This window comes from Rhopilema esculentum, chromosome 14 (genome assembly GCF_057945365.1).
Source record: "Rhopilema esculentum isolate cy_ngs chromosome 14, ASM5794536v1, whole genome shotgun sequence".
NCBI lineage: Eukaryota > Metazoa > Cnidaria > Scyphozoa > Rhizostomeae > Rhizostomatidae > Rhopilema > Rhopilema esculentum.
Window position 1 is genome coordinate 10,555,943 of NC_142828.1, and position 12,985 is coordinate 10,568,927.

Genomic DNA, 12,985 nt, shown 5'->3' on the forward strand with positions numbered 1-12,985 from the left:
AACATTGTAATGTGCAGTTGGTTCTCACTGGTTACAACTTGCCAATTAATAGTTGAAATATTAACATGCCGACTTGGCACTGACGAGGAGCGAAGAGGATCAGAAGTTGAATCTGCCGAGTAAAGAACCGATCTATATTCTTAGTGAGTGTCACACCACCACCCAGGCGCGCAACCAGAAATTTCAGAGGGCAGGGGTCCAAGACACAAAAAGGGCACTAATTAAACTTCATTAAAGGTCCACCGGGGCATTTGTTTAGGTACACCGAAAATATGAGCAGTTAGTAAATCCGTAAAAATTGTACGCCAGACAAGGGAAACTGATCAATAGAGAAAAGTTGTGGTGTACGGTTTATTTTGTGGTGAGGTGTGATGAAGTTTAGGAGGCCCGAAGGAGGGGGGAAATGGAAAAAACAATGCCTCTTGCGAGCGAAGCGAGCAAAAATTTTGCCACCACACCCTTGCAAATAGCTTAAATTCACTAATTCGTTTGAGATGTTTTACTTTTTAATTGTAATTTTGTTACTTTTAATAAATTCCATTTAAAACGGAATTCATTGCTTTGTGAGGCTCCCTAGACCTCGAGGCCCTAGGGCAATTTGCCCCTTTGTCCCCTCTCGGCGACCCTGCTGTCATCTCCTTTTCCCAGCGCCAGATCACTTTTGAATAGCAACCCATCATCTTCCATATCCGAAGACATTTTGCGCTTTAAAATATTATTATTGAATTCTTTGCTTCGCACTACAGATTGGAGGAGGTTGAACAGTTCCACGAGCCTTGCCTTCAGCTGGTTTCGATCGATCAAGAATCGATCTTTTTCCTACTTTTTTGAAATATACTTGTTGCTTTCAATTCAGACCATAACAAATTGAGCTTATATTAAACAATGATATTAGAGGGTCGCTTAAAATTATGTAGGAGCCACCTATTAAGGAAAAAATCAATTTTATTCGTCTTTTAACCACCATTGATTGTTGGTCTTTACTTTGCAGATTAAACTCTATGAACAAATAATATGAATGTTTAAAATCTGAACCCCATCTGACCAATCTTAAAAGTATTTAAATCCTCCAAAAACTAGTTTTTATCGTGTGGATGTCACTGAGATGGGTAATTCAAATTTCCATAATTCGTGGTTTTTCATCAATTTTCGTAAAATTTCAATCCTTCGTAGGAAGCCTATGATCTTTGACTTTGAAATATGGAAAAATGAAGTTCAGATAAGCCAAATCTCTACTTTTCGTGTCAGCATTTATCTATTTCTTCTTCTGAAAAATGTACAAGCTCATTTTGCCCCCCTCTCCCTTCCTCCATTGAAGTAGAATGTATAGTTGTTTTTTGTACTTACTAGCTGTCGTTTTAACTACATTTTTTTAGAATAAAACAACCAGATAATGAAATTGTCAGCTTTTTCTTTTCTATGAATCCTCTTAAAGATAGTTATAGATAGCTTTGCTGCCTTATGTTCAAGCATAAAATTATGACCAGGAAGATTTAGAATCGGCTAAAGCAAGGTGCCTGCCGCCGCCTTGGACATTATCTGAAACAACAATTGCTAAGAAATGTCACCACACACATACAAAATTCAGCTGCAGTGTGTGATGATAACACCATATTGTTTATTTACACAACATGGACATTGTGTGAACAACTTGATGTTAAGGTTGTTTGTTGAAGTCTCGAGTATCTATAAAAAGGCATATGGGAGCAAAATTAGATGTCAAAGCTTCAGGGCTTATGTCTGACGTAAAGATCACGACTGAAGGTAAGCTGAGTCTTTTGTAAGTACAATACGATTTCAAATTTCTGGCACAGCATTTTGGGCACAGCAATTTATGTCGTGCCGTAAAAGTGAGCAATGGGCACCAGTGCGATGCAATGACGCGGTGCAATGAGCAAAGTATGAGAAGATTGATTTTCTTAAAGCTATAGACGGAATACATCCAGTGACATAAAATTGTGACATCATTCCTCTGTAGACGCTCTCGTGAGTTTTCAACTTTCTCACTTTGTTTTATAACTTCAACCAAGAGCAGATAGCCAGAAACCTCGAATTTTGACTGTGTTGTATCATTTCAATGTAAAAACGATCAGTTTACAGTTGAAAGACAATCGAATAGAAATTATTTATTTTTTGTTTCGAAACATTTGTTTTATTATAATTTAATAAAAATATTTACTACAAATTCAGTAAATAATTATTGATAGGTTCTTTAGCTATTGAAATTCTTAACATTTTTTAACCTAAACCTGCTTTGAATCATCTTTATTTCCTTTAAAACCATGATGACTAGATATTTTTTGCTATAGTTATCAAGAAACTTTTTAGTCATAGCAAGATAATTTTTTTCATTAAAAATATTAAAGGAGAAAAGGTGTTCTGGTGCTTTGACAATTTAGGTATACTCAAAGTTTGAGGCAATTTTTTCTTCAGAAGAAAAAAATTCCTTTAGAGCCTTTTTTGTGCATTAATCTAAAGCGTCTCAATCAGAATGCAAAGGAGAATTTAATATCCAAATCAAAATCATTTTATGCTTGTAAAAAGCTAAAGAAGTAGTTTCAATATCTTCTAAAAGAACAAGTGGGTGCTATATTTTGCTATGCTTGTCATTCGGTGGCCAAAACCAATTAGCATATCTGATCCTTAGTTCATATAAAGTTACTGACTGAAGTTTTTCACAACATTTTCTAGGCTTATGACTAGCGAGCAATGATGAAGCTAAAAGTATGCATGCCATTTGCTGCAACGCTAATGTTGCTGTTCATCAGCATGTCAAGAGCAGATATGAAAGCTAGTGAAAAAGCTAAAATCCGAACCGGATTCAATGAGGCTCAAAAGATTTTTACTATCATGTCCGAGTTGAAAGGAAAAGACAAGGTTGGCATCTACAAATCCCTTGGGAAGATGGCAGGATTTTTGGGTGCTACAGGTGGCCTCATATCGATTGCGCTTCTATTTCTGCCACAAGAAGAGTCAGCTGAATTGAAGGCATTGAAGAAAGGGTTTGCTGAAGTGAACATGAAGCTTGATGTGATCACAACAGAGCTAGACAACATTAAGGATTTGATCAAATTCGAGAATCAAAAAGCTGTTTACTCTTCAGCGGCAGCAAAAATTCTTTACGGACATAAAAAATTGCAAGAATTCTTCGATGAGATGGCAAAAACTATTTGCTCAAACGAAAATCAATGCAAACGCGCAAAGGCAAGGATTGCACTCCGTTATGTAAGGTATTTTGATGTACAAAAATACATCCATCAAATAGTTCATGGCGCTACAAAAAGAACATCAGAATTTGGAGAGCCACTTCTTCATCTGATTAAGACGACATCACAGTGTCACATTCCAAAGTTTGAGAATCGGTCAATCTTTGGAATGTGACACTGTGATGTCGTCTTAATCAGATGAAGAAGTGGCTCTCCAAATTCTGATGTTCTTTTTGTAGCGCCATGAACTATTTGATGGATGTATTTTTGTACATCAAAATACCTTACATAACGGAGTGCAATCCTTGCCTTTGCGCGTTTGCATTGATTTTCGTTTGAGCAAATAGTTTTTGCCATCTCATCGAAGAATTCTTGCAATTTTTTATGTCCGTAAAGAATTTTTGCTGCCGCTGAAGAGTAAACAGCTTTTTGATTCTCGAATTTGATCAAATCCTTAATGTTGTCTAGCTCTGTTGTGATCACATCAAGCTTCATGTTCACTTCAGCAAACCCTTTCTTCAATGCCTTCAATTCAGCTGACTCTTCTTGTGGCAGAAATAGAAGCGCAATCGATATGAGGCCACCTGTAGCACCCAAAAATCCTGCCATCTTCCCAAGGGATTTGTAGATGCCAACCTTGTCTTTTCCTTTCAACTCGGACATGATAGTAAAAATCTTTTGAGCCTCATTGAATCCGGTTCGGATTTTAGCTTTTTCACTAGCTTTCATATCTGCTCTTGACATGCTGATGAACAGCAACATTAGCGTTGCAGCAAATGGCATGCATACTTTTAGCTTCATCATTGCTCGCTAGTCATAAGCCTAGAAAATGTTGTGAAAAACTTCAGTCAGTAACTTTATATGAACTAAGGATCAGATATGCTAATTGGTTTTGGCCACCGAATGACAAGCATAGCAAAATATAGCACCCACTTGTTCTTTTAGAAGATATTGAAACTACTTCTTTAGCTTTTTACAAGCATAAAATGATTTTGATTTGGATATTAAATTCTCCTTTGCATTCTGATTGAGACGCTTTAGATTAATGCACAAAAAAGGCTCTAAAGGAATTTTTTTCTTCTGAAGAAAAAATTGCCTCAAACTTTGAGTATACCTAAATTGTCAAAGCACCAGAACACCTTTTCTCCTTTAATATTTTTAATGAAAAAAATTATCTTGCTATGACTAAAAAGTTTCTTGATAACTATAGCAAAAAATATCTAGTCATCATGGTTTTAAAGGAAATAAAGATGATTCAAAGCAGGTTTAGGTTAAAAAATGTTAAGAATTTCAATAGCTAAAGAACCTATCAATAATTATTTACTGAATTTGTAGTAAATATTTTAATTAAATTATAATAAAACAAATGTTTCGAAACAAAAAATAAATAATTTCTATTCGATTGTCTTTCAACTGTAAACTGATCGTTTTTACATTGAAATGATACAACACAGTCAAAATTCGAGGTTTCTGGCTATCTGCTCTTGGTTGAAGTTATAAAACAAAGTGAGAAAGTTGAAAACTCACGAGAGCGTCTACAGAGGAATGATGTCACAATTTTATGTCACTGGATGTATTCCGTCTATAGCTTTAAGAAAATCAATCTTCTCATACTTTGCTCATTGCACCGCGTCATTGCATCGCACTGGTGCCCATTGCTCACTTTTACGGCACGACATAAATTGCTGTGCCCAAAATGCTGTGCCAGAAATTTGAAATCGTATTGTACTTACAAAAGACTCAGCTTACCTTCAGTCGTGATCTTTACGTCAGACATAAGCCCTGAAGCTTCGACATCTAATTTTGCTCCCATATGCCTTTTTATAGATACTCGAGACTTCAACAAACAACCTTAACATCAAGTTGTTCACACAATGTTCATGTTGTGTAAATAAACAATATGGTGTTATCATCACACACTGCAGCTGAATTTTGTGTGTGTGTGGTGACATTTCTTAGCAATTGTTGTTTCAGATAATGTCCAAGGCGGCGGCAGGCACCTTGCTTTAGCCGATTCTAAATCTTCCTGGTCATAATTTTATGCTTGAACATAAGGCAGCAAAGCTATCTATAACTATCTTTAAGAGGATTCATAGAAAAGAAAAAGCTGACAATTTCATTATCTGGTTGTTTTATTCTAAAAAACTGTAGTTAAAACGACAGCTAGTAAGTACAAAAAACAACTGGAGGAAGGGACTTGGAAGGAGGAAGGAAGAGGGGGGCAAAATGAGCTTGTACATTTTTCAGAAGAAGAAATAGATAAATGCTGGCACGAAAAGTAGAGATTTGGCTTATCTGAACTTCATATTTCCATATTTCAAAGTCAAAGAACATAGGCTTCCTACGAAGGATTGAAATTTTACGAAAATTGATGAAAAACCACGAATTATGGAAATTTGAATTACCCATCTCAGTGACATCCACACGATAAAAACTAGTTTTTGGAGGATTTAAATACTTTTAAGATTGGTCAGATGGGGTTCAGATTTTAAACATTCATATTATTTGTTCATAGAGTTTAATCTGCAAAGTAAAGACCAACAATCAATGGTGGTTAAAAGACGAATAAAATTGATTTTTTCCTTAATAGGTGGCTCCTACATAATTTCAAGCGACCCTCTAATATCATTGTTTAATATAAGCTCAATTTGTTATGGTCTGAATTGAAAGCAACAAGTATTGTTCAAAAAAGTAGGAAAAAGATTGATTTTTGTTCAGATAATAGAAATATGTAATGTAGATTGAAAAACTTATCAATGATTATAAACAGCCTATTTTGCATCAATTGGCAGTTAGGAATCAAAATGTGTCTAATTGTAGTAGCATTGAATATATTTTACGTCTTAGACCGCATACATTCATATTTTGTCGTTATAGATTGTCCTTCTTGCTTCCTCCATTGTTTACTTCTTTTCTTGTTGGTTATTTCAATTGTATGTTATGCCGTAATGCTGTAAGGAGGAGAAAATGCATCATTGTTTTTAGCTGCTCTGATAAGTATTCTAAATTTTTCAAATGCACTAGGCACTTTTTTATAAGTTATTTGTATAATCAAGCTTTTAGTCAAAAGGTAGAGACTGGAGCAAAATAGCTGCTTCATGTCTATCAATTTTTGTTATAATTTGTCATTTTATCATTGATTGATGCTTATGGTTGGAGAAGATATCTAGCAATGTGGGTGCAAGGAAAATGTTACGTAGCAGTGTTGACAGTAGCATCACGAAATCAGCTCTCTAAATAGTCCGAACTTGGAAAATATCAAAGGCATTCTGTCTCGTCACTATTGATCTATTGTGAGTGTAGTCCAACCAATGGGAAATTTGGATGACCAGTGAAATGCGACGGAACATTGTGCCTTTGAATGAACGCAAATTTATATAAAGTATGTTGATAAAGCAATTCGTTTGCGTTTTTTACATTTCCAATTACTGTCATAATAGTAATCATGATATTGAAGACCGGCTTAATAATACAGGGATGATGTTGTCAATAATCCAGCTTCAAGATTGCATTTCTATGATATGCCTGTTAATAAGTAAATTATATGCCAAAAGCTTTCTCAGATGGTAACCTAGATTTTACATGTGAAATACAATTTTGTATAGAACTGCGTAATAACTTTATAACTCTTTGGGGTTTAGAAGAGGTGTTTGATTCAGAATAAACAGGGAGCTTTGAGGGTGGCCCGCAATTATGTCTAAAAACAGCATCACAAGTGAACAAAGATTGAACGAAGTGCTTTAAAATGAACATTACAGCTCTAAGAATGACCTTAGAAAATATTTAAAAGCGCCCCATAAGTCGACGAGGGCTAAGAGTGTATGATTGGAAAACTTAAAAATTTGATTCTGACTAAATAGGAGAACCTCTAGGAGTAACCCATGAAAATGTGCCAACGAGCATAAGGAATTGGTGGGACTGGCAGAAGCATGTTGCTGTCAAGTTTAAAGTAGAATTCAGAATAATTAACAAAGCTTTTAGATAAGCCTGCAAGATATTTAAACGACCACCACGATACACCGAGAGATAAAAGAAGATGGAAACTTTGAAAATTGCAATTAGAATAAGCAGGAGAATTAAAGAAGGTAACCCGTGAAAGTATTTAAACGAGGACCCCAATTAGATCGTGGCTTACAAAATGTATTGAAGAACTTTTCTGCCTTGCCTCGATATTGCAACCGTTTATGTATCAAATTGGTGTGTACATTTTAATAAACAGAAGAGTAGCTCCCAGTAAATCCCGCTCTGCGGGCAACCTATGGACCCCGGAATGGAATAGTAAGATTAGCCTCTGAAAGTCAAGAGTGCTATTAAAGTCAAGGGTCGCCTGAAATAGAGCAGGGGTAGAGGCTCCCCCCTTCCTAGCGATAGTCACAGGAGTGCGAGTAATGTTTTATCACGTGACCTGTGCGGAATCAATTTTTTTCAAATCGAGGTTGATACACCTCTTGTCTTTTCCGAGGCTAATCTGCATACTCATTGGGGGCTTGGAAATAAATCTTGTCTTTACCGAGGCTAATTTTACTATCATTCACAGGGGGTTTTATAAAAATTCTTGTCTTTTCTGAGGCTAATCTATGTACACTACCGTAGGGTCACTCGCAAGCCCGCGTAGCGGGCTTCGTAGGGGAGCTAGTTTTTTACTAGAGTCATAAGGGTCGTAAGGATCGCAAGAAACGTAATTTTAAGTCTTTTAAAAACATTTGACATGCATAAGTACAGCGAATCCAAAAATAACTTAGGCCAAATTGATCAGAGCACGCGCACAAGAAAGGTATTGAAAACCGCTCACGTGAAACCACTGCGCGCTGCTCTAGGATTTCACCGATTTGCAGAAAGACAGAAACTGTTCACGTGTTTTTCTCTGTGTGCTATTTGATTGGTCAACCGCTCGTGGTCAAGTGGCTGTAAGCCACTTTTACCTGTGTCAAATGCCTTTAAGCTACTGTCTTTATATGACGCTTATGATCAAGAAAACACCAAGAATCATAATCGTAAAATAATTAGCACTTGATATTATCTCCAAAAATTCATGACATAAGGATCGTAAAGATCGGCAGCCTTCGGCCCTGGCAAGGCCTCGGTGTCTTTTTGCAGAACAATCTAACATTCCAAACATTACATTCTCACTTAATAAAACAATAAGCTGACGAATTTTGACACTTGTCTGAAAGCTTTCTTGAAGAATAACCGATTATCCTCTCTTTTAGCGCACAAACAACGTCTGCAAGTGAATTTTCGCTTGATCACTCAGTCGGCAAGTTTTCTTGTTTATATATCAAAACAGCTGTAGATACACAGATGGGAGGGTAGGCATACTGTTCGAAGGGAAAAAGATCCCCGGCCTTTTCGAGCGGTCGCTTAAAAAGAATTCTAAAATGAGTTTTTCATTATTTTTGTCTTTCATTTGAATTTTTTATGCAAAAAATCATTTAACTTTCTCCTCTACAATTCCTATCAACGTTTTATCGTCTGTAAATCATAAAAAATATAAAACAGTTTGAAAATAGTACAAACGCAGCAAGAGCGCTTTTCAGATTCCTTTTGGAGGCAAAAAAGATCTCAGTACCTGAGCTATAAATAAAGATTGCCAATAATAACACCTTAAAATTTTCATTTGTGTCTACAATAAGGATAACACATAAATGCTGACTGCTTCTTTATTCATGAAGTACGCGATACCGATTTCACGAAAAGAATCTGAAGAAAAGAAAGTGTAGTGATTCAATTTAGGCCATTTTACACAATCCATTATTGCTTTTTCTACATACCTACGCAATTCTACATTCCTCTTTCTTTATGCTAATTACACTTCATTTTATCTTTATCAATCAAACCATTGTTAGCCATCAAGCACATCCTCTCCTTTGTATAACACTTAATTAAATTTGCTAGTTTTCTCTATCAATACGCACTTTTGTAAATAATAGTCAGTTTGCATCTCTCTGGCTCCGTGTCCTCTACACGTTAAACTAGAAATAGCTCTTGCTAGTACTGCCCGCAAACAATTAGTTCCTTGATAATGATTGTTTTGAAAATTCAGGTCAGGATATTCGAAGAAGACACCATCTTGGGTTTTCACAATTTTATAAAAACAGCTGCTCTAGTTGATGCTAAACTATTCTTTTTATCAAGAATTTTTGGCGTTCAGTTTGCCTTTGATTTAAGTCCAACGCCCTTTTGAAAATCATGAAAGTTTTTCAAGGGTTTGACATTTATTTTTCGATAGTCACGCCAATCATAACTTTTGCTCGTATGGTCTCGAGTTTTTGGGAGAAAGGTGTGGCATTCGACTGGTTTTGATTCCCAAAACTTCGAATCAAAACTTCCATCCATTGCGGAGAACCGAGCTGTGATGCAGCACCGTTTTCGTGCCAAAAAAACCGAAGGCCTTTAACAGAGTCTTGGCAGAGCAACGCTCCGAAGATAATTCCCCTCCGCACAAAGAGGTGGCGGTTAACGACCTCCTCGATAAAGCCAATTGATTGACAATGAAATTGATTGACAGTTGTCATGGCAGCAGAAAAGTGACAAAATCTGCTGACAAAGTGCTGACAACATGAACTGAAGCTTCCATATGCTACTTATACGCGGGGCAGACTATAAGCCCTTCACTCGCGCGCTATCGCGCGCGAGTTGCGGGCAATAAGATCACTCTTGTTGAAACAGCACGTTTGTCGTTTAATGGAAACTTTAGTCAATCATCGATCGATGTTCCGATGAACACTAAAAAAAAAGCAGTTACGTCAGCTCTTATTGCCATCAGAGAGTTTATTCTCTAGATCGCCTTCTAAGAGTACCTGCTTATGAATTGCGGTTTGTTGCAAACTTAATATCAAAATGAATAATAAAAAATCTGTGAATATGAAACAACACAATTCAAAATATCGCTGGGGAAGATATCGCTGGGGAAGATATCGCTGGGGAAGATATCGCTGGGGAAGATATCGCTGGGGAAGATATCGCTGGGGAAGATATCGCTGGGGAAGATATCGCTGGGGAAGGTATCGCTGGGGAAGATATCGCTGGGGAAGATATCGCTGGGGAAGATATCGCTGGGGAAGATATCGCTGGGGAAGGTATCGCTGGGGAAGATATCGCTGGGGAAGATATCGCTGGGGAAGATATCGCTGGGGAAGGTATCGCTGGGGAAGATATCGCTGGGGAAGATATCGCTGGGGAAGATATCGCTGGGGAAGATATCGCTGGGGAAGATATCGCTGGGGAAGGTATCGCTGGGGAAGATATCGCTGGGGAAGATATCGCTGGGGAAGATATCGCTGGGGAAGATATCGCTGGTCCATTATACTATAAATGCCATAGCTTGGACCATGGGTAAATGTTATGTTGTATTGCACGTTGGCTGTACTTCAAGAGCGTTAATTAAATTTGATTGAATATTTATCTAGACCAACATTCATTTTTAGTCTGCTAGGACTTACTGTACTAGAGGAACCCCTCATTTGATAAACTCAGATAACGTGAAGGCATTCAAGCTTAAACTCACAAGATTATGCAGTTTTTCTTTCTTACAGGCTAGAAGAATAGATTGGAGATTTTACCTTGAAGGTCACCTTGGTGGGGAGGCGATTTTGAAAGATTTGTTGGTAACATTAAGGGAGGTTTAAAAAGACCTTAGGAAATTCCAGGTTAACTTTTGAATACCTTGTTGATAAAAAATGAATGGTAAATTAATTACAGATTTTAAGCGTATACATTTGAAGATGGCATGAACTAGCGGTGACCGAATGTAAGCAGAAAATATATATCCACGTGTTGGTTGGTTGTTTACCAATCAGCGACCCTAACCTCTCAACTAGTTGCAGAGTCTATGATGGATCAGGCTTTATCTATTTACAGCATTTGATGTGTGTTAGAAGATTACCACAAGTAGCTTGAGGCGTTTAGTGGAGAACAGATTTATCTTATGATATTCCTTCCTGAAGCGAATGTTATTCCTTACAATTCTCGCCGCAAGATTAAATCATTTTTTTTCTCGATAAAGACGTGCAGTGGAGGCCTGGCCCTTTTCGCCTGGGAGGGGGAGGGCAGCAGCAAAATGGTGCCCTTCATAACAGGGATGGCGCTATGGGTTGTCATGGGGGGGGGGCAGATGCTTCCCCAAAAGTTCCAAATGACACCCAGTCGGCAACCCAAAAACAAAAAAAGGAACTGTCGGCACTTTGAAACTGTCGAATGAGAGTTTACTTCTTTTATAAGAACCATTAAATTGAAGTTCAAAGCCGACAGTTCCAAGAAATTTTCTGGAATGTAATTTAAGCTAAACCAAAAGACACAGTCGCAAAATTTTTCGTGATATATTGACGCAGGCCTTGTGATAAGTATTAAATGCGTAGCTATTTTCATTTTGAACAAGATAATTCCTTGATATTCAGCTAAAATAGGCCTAGATGCTTGACCTTGACGTTGTCCTCGATCTTTTTAATCATCGTGGTTACTATAACGGGAAATGAGTAGAAACGACTAGAAACAACTAGGAAACAAGTACGAAACAACTAGGAAACAAGTAGAACAAGTATAAACGACTTAGAAAAATTTAAACTGCGGCACAATTTTATTTATTTAGTGGAAATCCTGCAATAATAGCTATGATAGTAGATGTTGATATGGTAATTTTGTAAGAGGAATTATACTATGAAAGCCTGATATAAAGTGCCAGCATTGTAAGAGCAAATCTTACTGGCATTGGGATTAACATGGACCAACTACCGGGAAGGTAGAAAAAAGCAATTTAAATTCTCGGCTAATAATCAAGCCTCCCCTCCCCCCCCCCCCCCCCTGAATTCAACTGCTTTAGGAACTTACTGAAATTTTATAGAGGCTTTAGGGTTAGGCTCCCAAACAAAACATTGTTCAAGAAATAGATTGTCAAGTCAACCTATACAGCTTGTTCCTCTAGTATATTGGAGTTTGTTCTTTTAGTTTCTGTTGCTTTTGCTAAAATTAGCGTTGTAGAAACATAAGTAAGCATTATCACTGGGTTTCCGTAACCTCATCTAAGACAACAGCTTTTGCGGTGGAGAACGACATGACCGAACACTTAGGCACAGAATAGACTTAGGCCACTGTTACGAAGATGACAATGCCCACGTGGATGGATAAGCTTGCCTCGTTTTGGAGATCTAGTCGTTTCTGAAAAGTCACAAATCCTTTCATGTTGTTTCCTTATCGTTTCTTCTCGTTTGTATTCGTTTCTTGTTGTTTCCTGTTGTTTCCTGTTATAGCAAACGCGGAGACCTAATAACCAGATAAGTCGGTCGTATCAAACTTTTTTCCAGTTTTTGGCGCCCTATACAAGCTTTGACACCCCTATAATAAAGTCAGCTGGGGGCCCTGGCCCCCCTGCCAGGCCGCCACTGGAGACGTGAGTATATCGCAGATCTACAAAATATGTTAATTATTGTTAAAGCCTTTTGGCGTAAAATTTGTAACCTGTTTTTTCTTTGGGTATAAATTTATATTTTGTGTAGATTTAAAGTATAAAGTTGGGTAGAAAATTGAAGAAAATTAGATGCGAAACGGTTATGTTTTCTTTTGCGTTCTTTTGTCTTGAATATCTGAACTAGCAGAGAGTTCTAATTGGGTACACTAGATAATTTCCAGAACAAATTGCAATGATCTGTTATTTCTCAGAAGCAAGCGACTTTTGAAGTAAAGTCATTGAAATATCTTGGTGCTTTAAAAATCGTTGAAGCGTTAAATGTTAGAAAAAACCAGCCTTCATTGATAACTTTTGTGTGCTATCTATTCGGGGCTTA